The following is a 25,320-nucleotide window of genomic DNA, read 5'->3' on the forward strand; positions in this document are numbered from 1 at the left end:
AACATATACATATATATTATATACATTTTTAAAAATTATGTTTCACAAAGTCTAGTCACTTAATGTAGACCTCTGCTCCTCTGAATACTTGCTTATTTTATGTTGACATAAAGGTAAATGTTCTTTTCAGTGATGTATACTCCCTTTATAGAAGCAAAGGTATATTTTGTGTCTATACAGTTTATAACATTTATGTTTTCCTCTTGTATTTTTCTTGTTATTTTACTTTTAGAAGTTCTTAGCCTCTAATTGTTTTCAGCTATATTTTTTTATAATATGATACATGAAATCCTTTTCAATTAGTTTTTTATTAGTTTGTATGACATTTGAAAACCCCCATGAGTACAACACATGCATTGTATCTGCTTTCCACCAACTGTCACCATTATGACTAAAAACCAATTAGTCAGGCAGTTGCCACTGATGCATATGTATGTAGGGATACTGGACGCTTTGTGTCAATCAGAGGAGATGATGAGGTTGATTAAGGATTCAGGGAGGTGCCAAGAGTGGGAGAGCTTAGTCTATTAGTATTTTAAAATATATTTTCACAGAACACAAACATTACGGGTACTAATTTGATTATTCCACAAATCAAATTCAGTAATCATCAAATCAGAATAACATAAATGACATAGTAAAAATCCACAGTAAAGGTGTGTGTGTGTGTATATATATAATATATATATATATATATATATATGTATATATATATATTAATATTTTTATTAGGTATTTTCCTCATTTACATTTCCAATGCTATCCCAAAAGTCCTCCCCCTCCACTCCCCTACCCACCCACTCCCACTTTTTGGCCCTGGCGTTCCCCTGTACTGGGGCATATACAGTTTGCATGACCAATGGGCCTCTCTTTCCAGTGATGGCCGTCTAGGCCATCTTTTGATTCATATGCAGCTAGAGACAAGAGCTCCGGGGTACTGGTTAGTTCATAATGTTGTTCTACCTATAGGATAGCAGTTCCCTTTAGCTCCTTGGCTACTTTCTCTAGCTCCTCCATTGGGGGCCCTGTGATCCATCCAATAGCTGACTGTGAGCATCCACTTCTGTGTTTGCTAGTTATGCAATGGTGTCATCGTTTTGAGGCTGATTATGGGATGGATCTCTGGATATGGCAGTCTCTAGATGGTCCATCCTTTTGTCTCAGCTCCAAACTTTGTCTCTGTAACTCCTTCCATGGTTATTTTGTTTCCAATTCTAAGAAGGGGCAAAGTGTCTACACTTTGGTCTTCATTCTTCTTGAGTTTCATGTGTTTTGCAAATTGTATCTTGGGTATTCTAAGTTTCTGGGCTAATATCCACTTATCAGTGAGAACATATCATTTGAGTTCTTTTGTGATTGGGTTACCTCACTCAGGATGATGCCCTCCAGGTCCAATCATTTGCCTAGGAATTTCATAAATTCATTCTTTTTAATAGCTGAGTAGTACTCCATTGTGTAAATGTACCACATTTTCTGTATCCATTCCTCTGTTGAGGGTCATCTGGGTTCTTTCCAGCTTCTGGCTATTATAAATAAGGCTGCTATGAACATAGTGGAGCATGTGTCCTTCATACCGGATGGGACATCTTCTGGATATATGTCCAGGAGAGGTATTGCGGGATTCTCCAGTAGTACTATGTCCAATTTTATGAGGAACTGCCAGACTGATTTCCAGAGTGGTTGTACAAGCTTGCAATCCCACCAACAATGGAGGAGTGTTCCTCTTTCTCCACATCCTCGCCAGCATCTGCTTTCAAGGTATATATATATATTGATATCTTCTCTTATCTCCATGGGAAATTAGATTAACAAAAGGCAAATGGACCAGTGACCTCAGGATTGATTAGCAGCCTTCTATAGGGACCTTTAGTAGCTTTCTTTTTGTCTCACATTCCAGACTTAGAACAGAAGATTTTGGCCAACTAGAATATCTGGCTGATGGAATAAATTTTAACAAACTTAATATAATAAAGGTCATACTATGAGTGTTCTCTAACCAGTATGGGATCAAATTAGAAGTCAGTTAGAGAGTGGTAACTGAAAACCTCCCAATGATCAAGAACTAAGCAACAAACTTAACTAACCTCTCACTCAATTAAGGACACTTAATCAAAAGTAATCTATAACATATTACAGGTTTTTTTGCTACAGCTAAGGCAATATAGTCATGCAGCCAATAAGAATCTATAATTCAATATTTAAAAATCTCTCAAAGGAAAAGTTCTACATAAGGATGATTTCACTGGGGAGCTCTACCTACATTTAAAGAACATTTAAAATGAATTCAAGGGATGTATTGCAGAAAACTAGAAAGGAAGGGGAAATTGCCCAGTTAGGTGAAGGCAGTGATTTTTAAAGAAAAGAAAGGGGGAAAGATATAGGCATATTTTCATCAGATAAGTAGATGCATAGTTTTCACATAAAATATTTTCACATAAAATTCAGCAATGCATAAAGTGTTAAACTTGTGACACACATAAGGATGATCCCAGAAACTCAATAATTGTCCAATATGAAAAAAAATAAAAACAATGATCAATCCTAACTGTCAATTAACAGGACAGAGTAGAAAAATCATTATGATTTTGCCAGTTTTCCATGGACTGATAGTTTTTTTTTTCTTGGTAAAAAAATCTTTGGAAGGCACATTTCTTCAAATAATCATGAAAAGGTAAAAGAGGGAAACCCCCGATGCTCCCTGAAGCAGGCCTTACTCTTAGTATTGGAAGTGGAACTGTTTCTCAGAAAAATTTCTGGTTAGCACATCCTAGGAAATTTTCGCTAGCATAAGAAAACAAAACAGTGAAGATCGGAAGGAGGAAATCAATGTCAGATGGCAGGATTATCAAGAGAAAAAAGTGCAAAGGAACATACAACACCTTCCTGGAAGTATAGTCAATTACTATCACTTATAATCAGTAAGACCATAGAAATTTAGAGGTCACTTGTGTCTGTCTCCATGCCCTCTAATTAGGCACTGAAATTAACAGAATGTCAGCTGTGATCATTGATAACAAAATTTATGCAGGACTTAGACACTTAAAATCCCACACAAGCCAGGCACTGTGGCTCACACCTTTAATCTCAGGACGCTGCGAGTAGAGGCAGTTTAATCTTTATGAATTCAAGGCCAGCCTGCTCTACTTCTCATGTGCTAGGCCAGCCTTGGCTACAGAATGAGATGATGTTACAAGGAAAAACTCTACTCAGGCATCAACACTCACCTGCACCTACCTTTTCGCTCACACACATACATAAAATGTAAAAAACAAAAGCAAAACAACAAACAAAAATGTCCAGCGAGCCTCTATTTGTTGATAATCTCGAGACTGTCTTAAAATTTAATAGAGACAAAGTAAATAGAATAACATAATGCTATAAAAGGCAGAGAAATAGTTCTGCACAAATTCGTCTATCTTATCACATAAAAACATAATACATATTTATTGGATCTCTTCCCATGGGTTTTGGCAAAAGACTGTAAATATGTTGAGGTATTCTGAATTACAAGAATACTTTTTAATCCAATGCAGTGATGTGTGTGTGTGTGTGTGTGTGTGTGTGTGTGTGTGTGTGTGTGTGTGTGTGTATTTACAAGTGCACCTTGGTGGCTCCAGGATGAGAACCCTATAAACAGAGCACTTAACCTTGGGACCTCTGTGACTTCTGTGGTGGGTAAGAGGCAGAAAGTAAAGTTGAGCACCATGGCAAGTACATCATGAACAGTGACCATACATTGGTAGTTCTTTGAAACCCCAGGAAGACAATCTGGAGAGTCTCAGCTTGTCAAGCAGCACATGGAATGACCGGAAGGGTCCTGTTCAAAGACAGTGGAAAGCCCTGCCCCTCCCCCTTCCATGTGTCTTCAATCTGGCTTCTCATTTGTCTCCTTGGTGTAATCTTTAATAATAAATTGGTAAATATTAGTAAGCGTTTCCCTGAGTTTTGTGAGCCAGGGAAACGTGGGATCCTGGTTTATGGTGAGTTGATTAAGAGGTGTAAGTCTCAACCTGGAGCTGAGATTGGTGTCTGAACTGGAGAATCAGTCCTGTGCGACTGAATACCAACCCTGACTTCTCACAATAGAATTAAATTGGACAGCATTAGGCTTCTGTCTGGTGGAGAATTACTTGGTTTGGGGGAAACGCCAACAACAACTTGTATCAGAGTGCTCTGATTAGTAGAATGTACGAGTTGGAGAGGAGGTGGTGTGTTTTCTTTGGAAATATTCAACAAACACTGAAGTAGAAGATAGAAAGCCCTTAGTTACTGATTTTTTTTCATTTATTTAGTGACTCACACAAAGCACTGCCTGTACTGTGTGTTTGCCAAGCTTGGCTTCACTTGCTACGTGGAACACAATGACCTGGAGAAACAGCTGAAACAATGGTGGTTGCCCCTAACAACCTGCTGAGAGCCGGGAAGCCTCTGTAAAATGCTGCTTGCTTGTCCACCTTGTTTTAGAATATAAAAGGTGATTATGAACTAGACCTGGGATGGAAACCTTTCAGAAGCTGTCCTGGCTTCCATCCATTGGTGACCTCCTCCTCTCTTCAACTCTCACTAATGTCATCCCCACAACAACATTTACTGTAGTGTAAGCACAATTCATTGGAGAAGAAAGGACATTTCAAAATATGGCAATGGGGACAGCTAGTTACTTATTGACTCATTGAGAGAACATCAGAAACACCCCCACATCACCTGCCAGCTAGCCTAAGTTTCCTAAATTATGCAAGATCCCAGACCTAAATTCAGGGTATTAAACAATGAAAATGTATGGCTGCTTAAAATAATTTCTGGATTTGGCACTCAATACAATGCAGTAGAAGACAGGGAGCATTTACAAATTACATTCTGCCAATGGATCAAAAGAGAAAGAGGAAAGGAAGAGGAGGAGGGTAAGGGAGGTAGACGTGAAGGAGGGGGAGGGAGAGGAAAAGAAAGAGGAGAAAGGAGAGGAAGAGAAGGGGAGGAAGAAGAAGAGGGAGAAGAGGAGGAGGAGGAGGAAAGGGGAGGTGGGAAGAGAAGACCCAAAGACACAAACATTCTATGTAAACCCTCAGCCAAAGGCAAGAGGAGACATTTTATCAGACAACACACAAAGGACAAGTGGCATGAAATACCTTCAAAGGCAATTAGTTTGTCATTGGGGAAATAGGAATTAAGACCATGATAAGAAAAGCATGAATGCATGTTTAAAAAGCGGAGACAATAATTCCAAAACAGACAACACTAAATACTGGCAAGGATGTAAAGAGCTGACTTTCTGATAGGAATAAAGAATAATGTCGCCATTCTGTGAGGCAATTTGCCAGCTTCTTGACAAACTAAACTTGGAATAAGCATGTTTTAGTAACTAAAAGCACATATTAATTCCAAAGAAATATGACCAAGTGCAGATGAGAAATCCGTAAACAAATACTTTCAGCAGTTTTAAGCTACCCAGATCCAAAGTCCAGATCAAGCAAATTATGAAGGGAGCCCTTCTTCCTTCCTTCTTTCTTTCTTTCCTTCCTTCCTTCCTTCCTTCCTTCCTTCCTTCCTTCCTTCCTTCCTTCCTTCCTTCCTTCCTTCCTTCCTCCCTCCCTCCCTCCCTCCCTTCCTTCCTTCCTCCCTTCCTTCCTTCCTTCTTCCTTCTCTCATGCTACCATCAACAATGCCAAACCTGGGTGATGAGATCAAGATCAATTCCCCTGTGGTGAAGTAATTTGTCAAAGAAAAGGTAATGTATGAAAAAGGGACAAAGCAGCAAGAAGAAAAGATTGGGAAAACAGACGTTGAAGAAGGAAAACCGGTACAGTTAAGAACCTGGCAGACACTTTTCAAGAGCCCCAGATGCTGATCTCTGGGATGCTATAGTCTCTTCCCATAGCTAATGTTTAGTAAATTTGGTTGCAAAGTCATGTCTGAGGTCCGTGGCTGTTATGCATTCAGGTAACGGAGTGGTGTTTTTGCTATTCTGAGAGTGAGCCAAATCCAAAGTAATAGTCCACAAATTATTCACTTAGTGCTAGAGAGCAAGAACAGGAATAATACATAGATAAAATTTCTCACCATGCCAATAACTGATGGATTGCTGTATCCATAAGTGTATGGATACTTTTCATCAATTATGAATAATTAAAAAGTAAAAACACAGATCCTGAATTCCTGCTGCTTTTCCCACCCAAAGGTGGGCATGGTGAGGCAAGTTGGATAATGGCTTCAGAGAAGGGGCATGTGACTGGAGGAGCCTGGCTAAAGATGCGAGTGTTTCTGAAGAGTTCTGGCACTAAACTGCAGTGCATGGGTTGAGCAAGGTACAGGGAAGCTAAGTCCCCATGAGTCCATGATAGGGTCTACTTGTAAAGCCTTGAGATAGCCAGTGTCAGGAATATTCCAGAACTCTTTGAGAAGAGCCAAACGTTTCCTCAGAGTAGTCAAGTAGCATACTGATTTTGGAGAAGTTTCTTTGGGTTATGTAATGACATGAATTATTTAAGTAAAAATTATTCCTGTCTTCTTTTAGCATCAAATTCTATATCAGGTTTGGGAATGATAGGGACTTAGAATTATTATGAAATGCTCAATAGTATTGTTTCTACCAATTCATTTCATTAATTCATAATTTCTCTTCTATAAATCAGTATGCATCATATTATGTCATAACCTTCAATATATCAAACCAAGCTGGGGGGAGTAACAACTGACTTTACAAGTTGCCACATTAAAGGTGCCTCTGTCCATATCTTGATATTTCTTCTTTTCTTCTTTCTTCTATTGTTTTGCCTACTCATGCCTTTCTTTCATATAGATACTTCATTTTTATATTAAAATGCTTTGTTAATTAAGATCCAAAGTAACAGGCTTCCTTAATTATGGCTGAATCATCTGTCTCCCACTTCCTGGTCCCTTTGTCCCTACTACACCTTCCCCCTTCCTTCCACTTTCACTGACAGGGACACTATTGACGTGGCCAGGAATTATCTTAGACAGATAGCATGCATGGCCTTGATAGCTTTGTTTTAAAGAAGGTCAATTTGTGGGAGGAAATTTGTATAAAACTTTTCATGAAATGTTTCTGTAAACTTATATAGTAATAATCAGTGCTATGATTTAAATCTGGAGACCTCCAGGAGACCCATGCTTTGAACAAGTGTTCTCTTGCTTAGCCTTATCTTAAAGGCTCTGGAACCTTCTTCAGACTGAGGACCTGGCTGACAGGTAAGTCCCAGCAGCAGACCTTTAAAGGTTCTAATTATGGCAAGGTCCAGTTTGCATTCTCTATTTCCATGCCAGCCTAAATTACCCACTTCCCGTTGGAGCCAGCAATCTCCACTTCCTGTTCCAACCTGCATTCTCTACTTCTTCATATATCTGGGAGGGAACAGCTGCTGCCAAATAGTGAGCTGAATAAATCTTTTCTCTTAGTTTCCTGTCTTAGCAACTTCATTGTAGAACTCCAAGCTGCCCAATACAAATTCTAACTTGTTTCCAATAAATTCATGTTGAATGAGTGAAAGTTGTATCTGTAGAGTTAGTTAGATGTTTGATAACAGCGAAATGCAGATTTAACCCTTTGCCTCTTTTTTTTTTTTATCAGTTCTGACCTAGGTCTTGTGACCTTATTTCTTTTTCAAGACAACACATAATAAATGATAATTCTTGTATATGTTTAACTTTATAATTTAAATTAGCTTAAATTTTTAATGGAGGGCATCTCTAATATGTTCATAAATGAGTGCTTCATTGTTAATATAAAAAGTCACTAAGGAGGATACTTAAAATACCTAGTATTTAGTAGATAATAAGTGATTTACAGAATAAATTGTAGACCTATACTGACTGTATTTTACATGTACTACCTAATGTGTTTTAAATATTATCAGCACTATCTTTCTTCAGATCTCCATATAAATGTACTTTATTTAACATGCTCAAAGCATTGTTACCCTCAAAGCACTGGTGAATGCACGCAGGAGGTACAATGTGAGATCTCACCCAGTGGGTCCTGTTGAGCACACACACAGCAGGTGCACTTCAGGATCACCGTGGTACTGTGATAAACACATTATATTTCCAGGTTAATTATGCTTCCCTATTCACAAGCTAGGTTCTGCATATTTGACCCATTGCTAAGTGTACACACACAAACGTAGTGGTGATTGTGGTTTCTTGAAAAACACAGCTACGTTATGTGAATATGCTCTTGGCTTAATCCCAGGTGTGGGGCTGCTTCAGATTGTCCACAGCAGCTGACTAGAATTTGCCCCATGCTCTGGCAGGGGCATGATTCTACCAGCTGAAGATCTCTTACTTTTGGAATTTTAGGGATATTGTGAGAGTATATAAATGCCAGGGCCCTGATAGGGTGTGGCGGCCCTTGTTCCCCTGTTTCTGCCCCCTCTGCTATTGGTTGCTGCTGCTGCAGGTTCCTGCTGTTGCATTTGCTTTTGTTGTTTGCTGGATTTCTGTTGTTTGCTGGTTTGCTAGATAGCTGGTTGGTTATCGTGAAGATGAAGATTGGACTTGCCTCACGGAACTCAATGTCCCTCATCAGCAGGAAGTAGTCTAAAAAGATCTATGTCCCCTTCCCCTCCCCAACCCTTTTTGTCATCTATTTAGTGTTGGGGGTTAGAAGGGATTGGGGGGGAGAAGGGTAGTAGATAAAAGAACCCCAAAAAGTATGGTTACATACAAACTAAATGGTAAAATAATATGATATATACGATCATTTGCTATCTTTGCCCTAACCTGTTTCTGCCCAGTGAACAGTTTAGTGTTTTAGAAATCATTTATTTAGACAAAAGATAAGAGAAAGTGACTTAAATGCAGGTGGCATTTTATCTGCTAATATAAATCAGAGCTAAAGTACCACAAGGAACATTAGCACTTTTATCGGCCTCTCTATTTGGGCCACAGTCCAATTTTTATGGTGTTTATTTTTCAAGGGCCTTAAGACTTTAAATGTAGAAACGCCTAGTGTTAAATACCTTTTATTGTTTCTGGGAATTAACAAATCTTCTCTCTGCTTCTCTCTCTCTCTCTCTCTCTCTCTCTCTCTCTCTCTCTCTCTCTCTCTCTCTCTGGCTGTGTGTGTTTATGTTTGTGTGATCGATCAGTAGATATGTCAAAGGACTTTATTCTTAATCTATATGGTTTCAAGAGCTTGGCAATTGCAATGCATGCCTCTGGCACATTTGTGCGGTACACTCTACCTTTTAACTGATCCTCTCCATGGCCAGTCCCCAGTGTCTGTGTTGTCAGCCTTCATGCCGTTTTCAGACCCGCACAACTTCTGACTGCAGAAAACTAGAAAATCAATTCACGCATGAGCACAGACGGAGGAGCGTGGTGAAAGTCTAATCAATCCCTTCCTTTTGCACAGCATTGCTTCCCCAAACCTAATAAAGATTAAGAGGATGGTACTATAAATAACGGATTCTCATGAACAGGGCTCTTTTCAAGTGCATTTTTTGAGTTCAATTTTATTTTCATGTTTTCCAGTTTTGGAATACACAGGTAGCTGCCAAGAGTGAAAAGATCTTACTATAGGAAAATGTAATAATGTAATACCAATTTTAAAGAATTTTCTCAGAAAAATAAATTGTAAAAAAGAGAAAGCCATTTTATGGTTTTGAGTGTCATGATTAATTTATATTAAAAGATTCCACAGCGTACCACAAGTGTTTGTAGTTACAAGAGTGACTATATCAGGTCCTCACGAAATTGGAATGAGTGCATGAGCTATGGCCTTGGGAACACAGAGATTGCCCTGGAGAAAGTGTACATACATGTATGGTCATGCCATAGCATGGACCTATGAGGTCATTACTCCACCTCCATATGTCTAAGCCAATGTCCATGTGTCTTAAATTTTGTTTTCTTTGGTTTTCTGCTCTTTTGTTCTCACTTCTGCTTCCTGGAATGCTTGCCCTCAGATGTTCCCACCATGATTCCTTATCTTCTGAGCTTTATTTGCATTGTCTCATTTTAGAGAACTCTTCCTTATGCCACTTTGCCTAATGCTACCCGCTTCCCTATCTACCCACCCTACTTACTGCTGTTGGAATCATGCTATATGCTCTATTCTATTTCTCCATAGTGTATAAGATCCATATTTATCACCCTGTACAAAACTAAAGTCCAAGTGGATTAAAGACCTCAATATAAAACCGGATGCATTAAGTCTGATAGAAGAGAATGTGGGGGAATAACACATTAGTATACAGGACAACTTCCTGAACTAGTGACTCAGGCTCTAAGATCAACAACTGATAAATGAGACCTCATGAAACTGAAAAGCTTCCAAAAGGCAAAGGACACCATCAATCTGGGCAAAACGCAGCCTACAGACTGAAAAAAGATCTTCACTAACCCTACATCTGACAGAGGGTTAATATCTAAAATATATAAAGAACTCAAAAAGTTAGACTCCTACAAACCAAGTAACTCAATTAAAATGGAATACAGAGCTGAACAGAGAATTCTCCAGAGGGGAATCTCAAATGGGTGAGAAACACATTAAAAAAAAAAATGTTCAATGTCCTTAGTCCTCAGGGAAATGCAAATCAAAATGACCCTGAGATTCCATCTTACCTATGAGAATGGATAATATCACAAACTCAAAAGAGCACATGATGGCAAGATTGTGAAGCAAGGGAAACACTGCTAGATTGCTGATGGGAGTGGTAACTTGTAAAATCACTTTGGAAATCAATTTGGTGGTTTCTCAAAAAACTGGCAATAGATCTAACACAAGACTCAGCTATGCCACTCCTGGTCATATACCCAAAAGATGTCCCCTATTCCACAGGGGCACTTGCTTAGCTAAGTTCATAGCAGATTTATTCATTATAGCCATAAACTGGATAAAATACACCTTAGTATATTCACCTGAAGAATGTATAAAGAAAATGTGGTACTTCTAAACAATAGAATATTGTTCAGCCACTTAAAAAGAAAAAAGACATCATGAATTTTGCAGGCAAATGGATGGAACTTGAGAATATAATTCTCAGTGAGTAAAGTAACCCAGACCCAGTGTCTTAGTCAGGGTTTCTATTCCTGCACAAACATCATGAACAAGAAGCAAGTTGGGGAGGAAAGGGTTTATTCGGCTTACACTTCTATACTGCTGTTCATCACCAAGGAAGTCAGGACTGGAACTCAAGCAGGTCAAGAAGCAGGAGCTGATGCGGAGGCCATGGAGGGATGTTCCTTACTGGCTTGCTTCCCCTGGCTTGCTCAGCCTGCTCTCTTATAGAACCAAGACTACCAGCCCAGAGATGGTAGTCCCACCCACAAGAGGCCTTTCCCCCTTGATCACTAATTGAGAAAATGCCTTACAGTTGGATCTCATGGAGGCGTTTCCTCAACTGAAGCTCCTTTCTCTGTGATAACTCCATCTGTGTCAAGTTGACACAAAACTAGCCAATACACCCAGAGAGACATGAATGACAATGACTCACTTATAAGTGGACATTAGCCGTAAAGTGCAGGACAACCATGCTACAATCCATAGGCCCAAGAAATCTGGGTAATAAGGAGGTCCCAAGGAAGGATGCACAAATGTCACTCAGAAGGAGAAACAAAACAGTCATTGGAGATGGATGGAAAGGCAGCCTACAGGAGCTGGACCCAGGACCCCTACAAATTTATAGCAAATGTGCAGCTTGTTCTCCACGTGGGTTCCTTAATAAGTGGAGCAGGGGCTTTCTTCGTTTCTGTTCTCTGCCATCGGATCCCCTATCCTTACCTGGTGCCAAGTCTGGCATGGCTTTGGTGGGTACAGAGTGACACGACATGTGTCTTACCCCTGGGACAGGCCCAGTGACCATAGACGTCCCCAGTGTAGATGGCTGTCATGGGCATAAGGCTTATCAGTATAATAATGTACATATTTTCACATTCCTCTGAGGAATGTCCTCCCTGTTAACGTTAATGACTCCATGATAATCTGAGACAGCATGAGTCCGGGAGGCAAAGGTTTGACTAATGTCTCAGCAAAACGAAAAATGCTGGGACCTGCAGAACAGCATTTAATGCTGTAGAAAAGAACTTTAAAAACATGAGTTGGAAAATATATATTTCTCAACTACTCAAAAATATAAGGATGCAATATGAATTGTATAAGGAGCTTCATGAATCTAAAGGAACGAAGGCAGCTGCATTAATGAGCCAGTTTGTCAGAAAAATAGAATGGCAGGCAGATTCTTGAGTTCAAGGTCAGCCTGAGACACAGCAATTTTAGGCCTAGGTGTGGTAGACATGGTAATTTTAGGACGGTGTCACTAGTTTGTCTTCTGTGCTTAATAGAGGCAGGAAGATCTTGCAATGTTAAAAGAAAATGGGTGTTTGCTGTCTCTTAAGAATTATGGGGCTGGGGCTCCTGGACACAGATTTATAGGATAATCTAATAAATGACTACATTGATATGTATAATAAACAAAGGGGCTTATGATCTGTAGGAGATGAGCTATCCAGAGAAAAATTTTAGAATACTAAGAGAGAACTGCTTAGAGAACTGTCTCAAGCAGAACACACACACACACACACACACACACACACACACACACACACACACAGAGACCGGGGGTGGGGGTGGGGGGCGCTGTCTGGAAATTTCCAGAGAAAACAGATCAGAGAGAAAGCAGTCTGGAAAGCTATCTCCAGCAGAGTCTAGGCTGCCAGCTTGGACCCACAGTTTGACTTCCAGTCCTTTGTTTTCACAGCTCCTAGACACCCAATCTTTCAGACCGCTTCTCCAAGCCCAGGCTATTTTTTGGCACCAGGACTACCTGGTTGGGCCTCAGAGGGAGAGGATGTCCCAGGTGTGGTGGTACCCAAGGGAGTTCCTCCTTCTCTGAGGAGAAGAGGAGTGGGTAGGTGGAGGAGGGATTTGTAAAGATGAGACTGGAAAGAGAGGAAGGAGGGGCACTATGATCAGGATGTAAAATGAATAATAAATACATAAAAAATAATAAATACCATTCCAATCTGTTGAGGAGCTATACAAATAACCAATCCCATATCTAATCAATGGAAACATTTAATGCTATACTTGCAAACTTCAGGACGTATCTATGTTAGTTTTATCAATATATATAGTTACAGACTTGACACTTGTCCTTCAGCTACTGTTAGTAAAATAAAAAGTGAAATTCTCAGTGACATTTGTGTCACTTCTCTTGGACATGGGGCTTACTTGCCTTACAATTTCTCCTTAATCTCAATATTGAGTGCACGGAACTCTTTGAGGGGCACATCACACGGCATTGAAAGGAAAAGAAGCTTTTGAGATGTGCTCATGGTTTGGGGGTCTTTATTTTTAAAAATAAATAAAACATGGACAAAGAATGAGATTAGGAAAGGCATGGGAGAGCATCCTTTGTTGAGCAGGATTGTAAATCTGAGAGTTGAGGCTATCCTGGCCTATATAGAGAATTTTAGGGCAGTCTGGGCTACATAACTGGATTTTGTATTTCTGCCAGAAAAAAAAAAAAAAACAATTGAGGGGGAAAGAAGAAGGATGAGGAGGGGGAAGAGGAGGAGGAGGAGAAGGAGAAGGAGGAGGAGGAGGAAAAGAAGAAGAAGGAGGAGGAGGAGGAGGAGGAAGAGGAGGAAAAGAAGAAGAAGGAGGAGGAGGAGGAGGAGGAAGAGGAGGAAGAAGAAGAAGAAGAAGAAGAAGAAGAACAAGAACAAGAAGAACAAGAACAAGAAGAAGAAAGGAAGTGTATTAGTCAGGGTTCTCTAGAGTCACAGAACTTATGGATAGTCTCTAGATAGTAAAGGAATTTATTGATGACTTACAGTCGGCAGCCCAATTCCCAACAATTGTTCAGTCGCAGCTGTGAATGGAAGTCCAAGGATCTAGCAGTTACTCAGTCTCACGCAGCAAGCAGGCGAAGGAGCAAGAGCAAGAGCTAGACTCCCTTCTTCCAATGTCCTTATATTGTCTCCAGCAGAAGGTGTAGCCCAGATTAAAGGTGTGTTCCACCACACCTTTAATCCCAGATGAAAGGTGTGTTCCACCACACCTTTAATCCCAGATGAAAGGCATAGCCCAGATTAAAGGTGTGTTCCTTAAACTCGGAGATTCAATCTTCTGGAATCCATAGCCACTGTGGCTCAAGATCTTCAAACCAAGATCCAGATAAGGATCTCCAAGCCTCCAGATAAGGGTCACTGGTGAGCCTTCCAATTCCGGATTGTAGTTCATTCCAAATATTGTCAAGTTGACAACCAGGAATAGCCACTACAGGAAGGAATAAATAAAATGGAAAATAAGCTCATTTATGTTATTGAAAATATTATTATTATAGCCTAAAATCGTTTATAGGTTTTAATACCTGATAGGGCACCAGAGGAAAGAAAATAATTAAAAGCAAAACTGCTTTTGTAATGATGTCTGCTGTCCAGCCTGGTCTAAATCCAGCACTAGACTATTATAAAAACAAAACAGGCAACACTTCACACTAAAAGACTCAGGAGGGACATTGTTTCTAAGAATTTTGTGTGGTATTATCACTTGCCATGTTTGCTTTGTTCCTGATATCCTGCATTAGCTAGGACTTTTATCTGTGATAAAAAGGCTGTTGCTTTGCTTCTTACCTCATCTCTCTCAAATCTGTCCCTCCCTCAATGTCTTTCTTATGCCAGTGATAAAAGTATTTTAAGTTGTGGGTGTGCCATCCATCCCTGGTGGCATCTCTGCAAACAACAATTTAAAGGTTATTTTTACATATCACTTATATGTGATTAAGCCTTTAGGGAATATGACAAAGATACCCAGTGGTGCAGAATAGGAATCCTTTAAATAAGGTGAAATTTTCAGTGATAATTGCTGCGAGGTAAAAATGTCTTTCATTCCTGAGCAGCCAGAGAAGAGAGTAGCAGTGATAGCTTGATGACATGAGACATTCTGCAAGGAGCCCATGCTGAGCGTCAATACTTAGGAGCCACCTGCTCCAGGGAGTCTGGGAGCTGATACCAGAGGAGAGCGAGATGCACAGGCAGGGTGAGAACACTGCAGTTACAGGGGCGGGAAGTCCAGCTGCATTTATCTGTACCTTGTGAACACACACAAGAATCCGAGGTACCACAGCAGACTAAGCCAGAGGGCAACATCCAGGGAGAACACTGTTGAGATCCAGTGATCATAGCAGGAAGTTAACATCTCAGGAGAGAAGGACTGAGAGTTTTCCTCTCCTTGCTTTTTGTCTAAGACGTTTTATTTTATTTTATTTCCCGAAAAAAAAAAAAAAAAAAACAGTCCAGGGCAAAGTACAGTGTCAAAGATCAAGTGCAGTATTCCAGGAAAATATCAATTCAGACAAAAGCTGTGATGCTATTGATTTTAAACTGACTAAAAGTAGATTCTTACAAAAAGGAACCCCATATTGTTCAGAGTGTAGAATTTGATATGGGTTAAGGTGAACTCAGAAGGTGGCATAAGGAGAAGGACTGGGTCAGAGGTGGCTGAGAAAGAACTCTTAAAATTAAATAATGAAATGTAACTCAAAAAAGAGTAAAGTTCTGAATAGAAACATAGAAATGGCTAATACACACATTAGACATTAGAGAAATGCAAATTTAATTCACTAGGAGAAACCATGATGACTATAATTCCGTTTAAATGATAACAAGCATTACTGGAGTGTAGACTCTTTGTATTTAGCTGTCTGGAATAAAACAGTGGTGAAGATATTTTTAGAGAATAGTCTGTCTTATGGAATGCTTCAATACATGAAACTTGGAGACTCTATTTAGCTCAACAGTTCCATCGTAGATATGTATCCAAGAAAGAAGCACATATCAACACATAACCCCCCAACACTGATGTTGATAATAGTGCTACTTATGATAAACAAACTTATATCCATATTTATATGTATGCAAATACAGCCAAATATTGTTAAACTCATAAACTGATAAATATAGAATGCCTAAACAAGAAATATTATTCAGCAATTCATTAAATTAAGTACTAATATATAGTATGTAGGGACCTTTATGATTTGATGTCATCTGAAAGAAACAAAGAACAAAAAGTCACGACATGAATATATGCCCATGAGACGTCGTACTATGAAATCTAAACAGGAAGATGATATATAAGAATTGTCTGGCACTTAAGGAGTTGGACAGAAATTAGAAGGGAGAAATGTGTATGAGGCTTTTAAATTTGGTATCTTTAGTTGAAATCTTCTCAATTGTGTTGGTAGACACACAATTGTAAGGAAGCCATTGAACACTAAGAAGGTAATGCAGGTATTGTATCTCAATAACACTGTCGCTTATTGCAATGAGAAAATGGACAAGAAACATAAAACAGTGACTTTAGTGGTTAAGCGAGCAATTCTCTCAAAACATAAAAAAAAATAGAAAAAGATAAACTTTGGGAAATTATAAAATGAACAGAAGAGTAATCTCAATATCAAAGCACAAGAATTCTAAGGGAAAAAAGCTTACAAATGTCAAGACACACGCATCAGGAAGGGCAAAGCTGAATGGGGTAGTTGAACCCTCAAAGATATTTGTTTTCAATGTAGAAATAGGTAAAAATGATGAGGATGATAAACATATAAAATCACCGGAATAAAAATGAGATGTCATTCCATCGATTGATAAAACATCTCTAAAAATGTAAGAAAAAGACAAAAATGGAAGCAAAACTTAAACAAATACACAGTTTAATGTGTCTGTGAAGAAATACTTCTAAAATAAGGAAAGAAGAGAGAAAATATAGAAAAGTCCACAGGGAACAGATAATGTGAAATGGGATGTCAAAACATATCCCGAGCTGCATCAGTTACTAAATATCTGACAGAAGCAGCTCAGAAAGGGTTAATTTTGGCTCACATTTTGGAGTAGAAAATGTGTATTCATGACAGTGGGTGCTTATCAGAGAGGCTTGTTTTCATAGCAGCATACAGGACAGAGAGAATCCAGGATTGGGTGTCCTGTTCAAAACTTCAACCCCAGTGACTTACATCTGTCTGCCAACCCTCTTCTTTTTTTTTCTATTTTTTATTAGGTATTTAGCTCATTTACATTTCCAATGCTATACCAAAAGAACCCCATACCCACCCACCCCCACTCCCCTACCCACCCACTCCCCCTTTTTGGCCCTGGCATTCCCCTGTACTGGGGCATATAAAGTTTGCAAGTCCAATGCGCCTCCCTTCCCAGTGATGGCCTACTAGGCCATCTTTTGATACATATGCAGCTAGAGTCAAAGGCTCTGGGGTACTGGTTAGTTCATAATGTTGTTCCACCTATAGGGTTGCAGATCCCTTTAGCTCCTTGGGTTCTTTCTCTAGCTCCTCCATTGGGAGCCCTGTGATCCATCCATTAGCTGACTGTGAGCATCCACTTCTGTGTTTGCTAGGCCCCGGCATAGTCTCACAAGAGACAGCTACATCTGGGTCCTTTCAATAAAATCTTGCTAGTGTATGCAATGGTGTCGGCGTTTGGATGCTGATTATGGGGTGGATCCCTGGATATGGCAGTCTCTACATGGTCCACCCTTTCATCTCAGCTCCAAACTTTGTCTCTGTTACTCCTTCCATGGGTGTTTTGTTCCCAATTCTAAGGAGGGGCATAGTGTCCACACTTCAGTCTTCATTCTTCTTGAGTTTCATGTGTTTAGGAAATTGTATCTTATATCTTAGGTATCCTAGGTTTGGGGCTAATATCAACTTATCAGTGAGTACATATTGTGTGAGTTCCTTTGTGAATGTGTTACCTCACTCAGGATGATGCCCTCCAGGTCCATCCATTTGGCTAGGAATTTCATAAATTCATTCTTTTTAATAGCTGAGTAGTACTCCATTGTGTAGATGTACCACATTTTCTGTACCCATTCCTCTGTTGAGGGGCATCTGGGTTCTTTCCAGCTTCTGGCTATTATAAATAAGGCTGCTATGAACATAGTGGAGCATGTGTCCTACTTACCATTTGGGGCATCTTCTGGATATATGCCCAGGAGAGGTATTGCTGGATCCTCTGGTAGTACTATGTCCAATTTTCTGAGGAACCGCCAGACTGATTTCCAGAGTGGTTGTACAAGCCTGCAATCCCACCAACAATGTAGGAGTGTTCCTCTTTCTCCACATCCACGCCAGCATCTGCTGTCACCTGAATTTTTGATCTTAGCCATTCTGACTGGTGTGAGGTGGAATCTCAGGGTTGTTTTGATTTGCATTTCCCTGATGATTAAGGATGTTGAACATTTTTTCAGGTACTTCTCTGCCATTCGGTATTCCTCAGGTGAGAATTCTTTGTTCAGTTCTGAGCCCCATTTTTTAATGGGGTTATTCGATTTTCTGAAGTCCACCTTCTTGAGTTCTTTATATATGTTGGATATTAGTCCCCTATCTGATTTAGGATAGGTAAAGATCCTTTCCCAATCTGTTGGTGGTCTTTTTGTCTTATAGACAGTGTCTTTTGCCTTGCAGAAACTTTGGAGTTTCATTATGTCCCATTTGTCAATTCTCGATCTTACAGCACAAGCCATTGCTGTTCTGTTCAGGAATTTTTCCCCTGTGCCCATATCTTCAAGGCTTTTCCCCACTTTCTCCTCTATAAGTTTCAGTGTCTCTGGTTTTATGTGAAGTTCCTTGATCCACTTAGATTTGACCTTAGTACAAGGAGATAAGTATGGATCGATTCGCATTCTTCTACATGATAACAACCAGTTGTGCCAGCACCAATTGTTGAAAATGCTGTCTTTCTTCCACTGGATGGTTTTAGCTCCCTTGTCGAAGATCAAGTGACCATAGGTGTGTGGGTTCATTTCTGGGTCTTCAATTCTATTCCATTGGTCTACTTATCTGTCTCTATACCAGTACCATGCAGTTTTTATCACAATTGCTCTGTAGTAAAGCTTTAGGTCAGGCATGGTGATTCCACCAGAGGTTCTTTTATCCTTGAGAAGACTTTTTGCTATCCTAGGTTTTTTGTTATTCCAGATGAATTTGCAAATTGCTCCTTCCAATTCGTTGAAGAATTGAGTTGGAATTTTGATGGGGATTGCATTGAATCTGTAGATTGCTTTTGGCAAGATAGCCATTTTTACAATGTTGATCCTGCCAATCCATGAGCATGGGAGATCTTTCCATCTTCTGAGATCTTCTTTAATTTCTTTCTTCAGAGATTTGAAGTTTTTATCATACAGATCTTTCACCTCCTTAGTTAGAGTCATGCCAAGATATTTTATATTATTTGTGACTATTGAGAAGGGTGTTGTTTCCCTAATTTCTTTCTCAGCCTGTTTATTCTTTGTATAGAGAAAGGCCATTGACTTGTTTGAGTTTATTTTATATCCAGCTACTTCACCGAAGCTGTTTATCAGGTTTAGGAGTTCTCTGGTAGAATTTTTAGGGTCACTTATATATACTATCATATCATCTGCAAAAAGTGATATTTTGACTTCCTCTTTTCCAATTTGTATCCTCTTGATCTCCTTTTGTTGTCGAATTGCTCTGGCTAATACTTCAAGTACTATGTTGAAAAGGTAGGGAGAAAGTGGGCAGCCTTGTCTAGTCCCTGATTTTAGTGGGATTGCTTCCAGCTTCTCTCCATTTACTATGATGTTGGCTACTGGTTTGCTGTAGATTGCTTTTATCATGTTTAGGTATGGGCCTTGAATTCCTGATCTTTCCAACAGTTTTATCATGAATGGGTGTTGGATCTTGTCAAATGCTTTTTCTGCATCTAACGAGATGATCATTTGGTTTTTGTCTTTGAGTTTGTTTATATAATGGATTACATTGATGGATTTTCGTCTTTGAGTTTGTTTATATAATGGATTACATTGATGGATGCATCCCTGGAATAAAACCTACTTGGTCAGGATGGATGATTGCTTTAATGTGTTCTTGGATTCGGTTAGCAAGAATTTTATTGAGGATTTTTGCATTGATATTCATAAGAGAAATTGGTCTGAAGTTCTCTATCTTTGTTGGGTCTTTCTGTGGTTTAGGTATCAGAGTAATAGTGGCTTCATAAAATGAGTTGGGTAGAGTACCTTCTACTTCTATTTTGTGAAATAGTTTGTGCAGAACTGGAATTAGATCTTCTTTGAAGGTCTGATAGAACTCTGCACTAAACCCGTCTGGTCCTGGGCTTTTTTGGCTGGGAGAATATTAATAACTGCTTCTATTTCTTTAGGTGATATGGGACTGTTTAGATGGTCAACTTGATCCTGATTCAACTTTGGTACCTGGTATCTGTCCAGAAATTTGTCCATTTCGTCCAGGTTTTCCAGTTTTGTTGAGTATAACCTTTTGTAGTAGGATCTGATGGTGTTTTGGATTTCTTCAGGATCTGTTGTTATGTCTCCCTTTTCATTTCTGATTTTGTTAATTAGGATTTTGTCCCTGTGCCCTTTAGTGAGTCTAGCTAAGGGTTTATCAACTTGTTGATTTTCTCAAAGAACCAACTCCTCGTTTGGTTAATTCTTTGAATAGTTCTTCTTGTTTCCACTTGGTTGATTTCACCCCTGAGTTTGATTATTTCCTGCCGTCTACTCCTCTTGGGTGAATTTGCTTCCTTTTTTTCTAGAGCTTTTAGATGTGTTGTCAAGCTGCTAGTATGTGCTCTCTCCCGTTTCTTCTTGGAGGCACTCAGAGCTATGAATTTCCCTCTTAGAAATGCTTTCATTGTGTCCCAAAGGTTTGTGTATGTTGTGGCTTCATTTTCATTAAACTCTAAAAAGTCTTTAATTTCTTTCTTTATTCCTTCCTTGACCAAGGTATCATTGAGAAGAGTGTTGTTCAGTTTCCATGTGAATGTTGGTTTTCCATTATTTATGTTGTTATTGAAGATCAGTCTTAGGCCATGGTGGTCTGATAGGATACATGGGACAATTTCAATATTTTTGTATCTGTTGAGGCCTGTTTTGTGACCAATTATATGGTCAATTTTGGAGAAGTTCCCGTGAGGTGCTGAGAAGAAGGTATATCCTTTTGTTTTAGGATAAAATGTTCTGTAGATATCTGTCAGGTCCATTTGTTTCATAACTTCTGTTAGTTTCACTGTGTCCCTGTTTAGTTTCTGTTTCCACGATCTGTCCATTGATGAAAGTGGTGTGTTGAGGTCTCCCACTATTATTGTGTGAGGTGCAATGTGTGCTTTGAGCTTTACTAAATTGTCTTTAATGAATGTGGTTGCCCTTGCATTTGGAGCGTAGATATTCAGAATTGAGAGTTCCTCTTGGAGGATTTTACCTTTGATGAGTATGAAGTGTCCCTCCTTGTCTTTTTTGATAACTTTGGGTTGGAAGTCGATTTTATCCGATATTAGAATGGCTACTGCAGCTTGTATCTTCAGACCATTTGCTTGGAAAATTGTTTTCCAGCCTTTCACTCTGAGGTAGTGTCTGTCTTTTTCCCTGAGATGGGTTTCCTGTAAGCAGCAGAATGTTGGGTCCTGATTGTGTAGCCAGTCTGTTAGTCTATGTCTTTTTATTGGGGAATTGAGTCCATTGATATTAAGAGATATTAAGGAAAAGTAATTGTTGCTTCCTTTTATTTTTGTTGTTAGAGTTGGCATTCTGTTCTTGTGGCTGTCTTCTTTTTGGTTTGTTGAGGGATTACTTTCTTGGTTGTTCTAGGGCGTGATTTCCGTCCTTGTATTGCTTCTTTTCTGTTATTATCCTTTGAAGGGCTGGATTCGTGGAAAGATATTGTGTGAATTTGGATTTGTCGTGGAATACTTTGGTTTCTCCATCTATGGTAATTGAGAGTTTGGCTGGGTATATTAGCCTGGGCTGGCATTTGTGTTCTCTTAGTGTCTGTATAACATCTGTCCAGGCTTTTCTGGCTTTCATAGTCTCTGGTGAAAAGTCTGGTGTAATTCTGATAGGCCTTCCTTTATATGTTACTTGACCTTTCTCTCTTACTGCTTTTAATATTCTATCTTTATTTAGTGCATTTGTTGTTCTGATTATTATGTGTCGGGAGGAATTTCTTTTCTGGTCCAGTCTATTTGGAGTTCTGTAGGCTTCTTGTATGATCATGGGCATCTCTTTCTTTATGTTTGGGAAGTTTTCTTGTATTATTTTGTTGAAGATATTAGCTGGCCCTTTAAGTTGAAAATCTTCATTCTCATCAATTCCTATTATCTGTAGGTTTGGTCTTCTCATTGTGTCCTGGATTTCCTGGATGTTTTGATTTAGTATCCTTTTGCATTTTGTATTTTCTTTGACTGTTGTGTCGATGTTCTCTATGGAATCTTCTGCACCTGAGATTCTCTCTTCCATTTCTTGTATTCTGTTGCTGATGCTCGCGTCTATGGTTCCAGATCTCTTTCCTAGGGTTTCTATCTCCAGCGTTGCCTTGCTTTGGGTTTTCTTTACTGTGTCTACTTCCCTTTTTAGTTCTAGTATGGTTTTGCTCATTTCCATTACCTGTTTGGATGTGTTTTCCTGTTTTTCTTTAAGGACTTCTACCTGTTTGGCTGTGTTTTCCTGCTTTTCTTTAAGGGCCTGTAACTCTTTAGCAGTGCTCTCCTGTAATTCTGTAAGTGACTTATGAAAGTCCTTCTTGATGTCCTCTATCATCATCATGAGAAATGTTTTTAAATCTGGGTCTAGATTTTCGGTTGTGTTGGGGTGCCCAGGACTAGGTGGGGTGGGAGTGCTGCATTCTGATGATGGTGAGTGGTCTTGATTTCTGTTAGTAGGATTCTTACATTTGCCTTTCGCCATCTGGTAATCTCTGAAGCTACCTGTTATAGTTGTCTCTGTTAAGAGCTTGTTCTTCAGGTGACTCTGTTTGCCTCTATAAGCAGACCTGGGAGGGTAGCACTCTCCTTAGTTTCAGTGGGCAGAGTATTCTCTGCAGGAAAGCTCTCTTCTTGCAGGGAGGGTACCCAGATATCTGGTGTTTGAACCAGACTCCTGGCAGAAGTTGTGTTCCACTCACTAGAGGTCTTAAGATCCCTTGTGGAATCCTGTGTGGGCCCTTGTGGGTGTCAGGCGACTCCGCTGGCAAGGTAGCCCGGGGCTCGAGTGGAGCGGAAGGGGCTTGTGCCCCAGGTCAGGCCCGGGTAGTCTGCTTCCCTATGTACCGCAGTCTCAGGTTCCGGTGATTGGACTGGGGCTGGCGCTGTGTTCCACTCACCAGAGGTCTTATGATCCCGTGGGGAATCCTGTGTGGGCCCTTGCGGGTGTCAGGCAACTCCGCTGGTAAGGTAGCCCGGGGCTCGGGTGGAGCGGAAGGGCCCCTCTTCTCTTTTTTAAAGGCTTATTTTATTTTACTTTACTGTGTGTCTTTGTGCAATGTGTTCATGGATGTATGTATGAGTGGAGACCAAAAGAAAGCATGGGACCAACTGGAACTGGTTACAGGTGGTCCTGAGTACGTCTCTGTCTGTGCTATGAACCTAACTAAGATCCTGTGGAAGAGCCAAGGTGCCCATACTGCTGAGCCATCTCTGAAGCTACAGACTCCGTCCGGAAAGGCTCCACACATCGAAATATTTCCAGCACCCGGAGAGCAGAATTGAGAACATGCTCTCTGCTGGGAACATGTTAGATGCCAAACAAAACAGCAATAAAAACGAGATTACAGTAAAAATAATGCATATTAAACCAAACAATAAAACTTAGAGATTCCGTTTCAAATGTTAAATCAAAACAGGATGCACAGGTCAAGAATTATCAGATCAAGAAGGTTGATTCCCACTTTATTTTCTTGCAAAATGTGTTGTATGATATTAAGTTTTGTCAGAGACATTGTAGGTCAAATAGATGACTGTTGTATGCTGCTACCTCATCTTGATTTACATTCACAGAAGATTTTCAAACAAGATGAAATATCAGGTTTTACATATCTAAGAGACTGCTTGAGGGAAATGCATTCTTTAATACCATCTTAACGGAATTTATTAACAACACAGTGTGGCTTGCATAAAAAGTAGGTGGGCTGTTGTTTCCTGCTGAATTTTCTTTGCTTTGATAGTTCAAACTTTTTTTTCCCAGCCCAGCTTTACAGGAACTGTTGTCAGAAGATTCAAATGAGTTCTCTCTATACGTTTCAACATATTCTATATGTGACAATCTTAAATGTATTGGAAAACATTTAGAAAATGTATGCAAAGTGTTCTAAAAGCCTTGGTAGAAATTTATAAACTGTATCATACAAACTCACTGTCTAAAACTGGATTTTAAAGAGCCAAAGGTTTAAAAAAAATGGTTATTTTATTTATTTACATTTCATCCCCTTTCAAGTTTCCCCTCCACAAACTCCCTATCCCCTCCCCCTCCCCTTGCCTCTATGAGGGTGCCCCCCCCCACACACACACACTGCCCTAGCATTCCCCTACAGTCGCATGAAGTTTTCACAGGACCAAGGGCCTCTCCTTCCATTCATGCCAGATAAGGCAATCCTCTGCTACATGTGCAGCTGAAGCCATGGGTCCCTCCATGTGTAGTCTTTGGTTGGTGATTTAGTCTCTAGGATTCTCTAGGGTGTTTGGTTGTTTGATATTGTTGTTCTTCCAATGGGGTGCAAAGCCCTTCAGCTCCTTCAGTCCTTCCCCTAACTCCTCCATTAGGGTCCCTGAGATCAGTCCCATGGCTGGCTTCAAGCATCCGCATCTGTATTTGTCTGGCTCTGGCAGAGCTTCTCAGGGGGCAGCTATACCAGGTTCCTACCATCAAGCACTTCTTGGCATCATCTATAGTGTCCGGGTTTGGTGTCTGCAGATGGAATGGATTCCTAGGTGTGGCAGTCTCTGGATGGCCTTTCCTTCAGTCTCTGCTCCACTCTTTGGCCCTGCATTTCCTTTAGACAGGAACAATTCTGGGTTAATATTTTTGAGATGGGTGGGTAGCCCCCATCCCTCAACCAGGGGCCTTGCCTAACTCTCTGGATATGGTGTGTACAGGTTCTCTCTATACTTTGCTAGTTATTTCAGCTTATGTCATCTCCATTGGGTCCTGGGAGACTCTTGCTTTCCTGGCATCTGGGACTTTCTAGAGGCTACTCCTCCCACAGTTCCCCATCCCTCACTGCTACACACCTTTGTTCAATTTTCTGACCCTCTGTACTTCTCACTCCCCCTCCTCCCATACCTGATCTTGCCCTCTTTATCCCTTCCCCTTCTTTCCCCTTCCAGGTCCCTCCTTACCTCTATCTCCTGTGACTTTTTTGTTTCCCCTTCTAAGTAGGACTGAAGCATCAATACTTTGGTCTTCCTTCTTTAGCTTCATTTAGTCTATGAGTTGTATCTTGTGTATTCTGAGCTTTTTGAGCTAATACCCACTTAGCAGTGAGTATGCACGATGTATGTCCTTTTGGGTGTGTGGGTTACATCACCCAGGATGAT

This window comes from Mus musculus, chromosome 3 (assembly GCF_000001635.26).
Source record: "Mus musculus strain C57BL/6J chromosome 3, GRCm38.p6 C57BL/6J".
NCBI classification, from domain to species: Eukaryota; Metazoa; Chordata; class Mammalia; order Rodentia; family Muridae; genus Mus; species Mus musculus.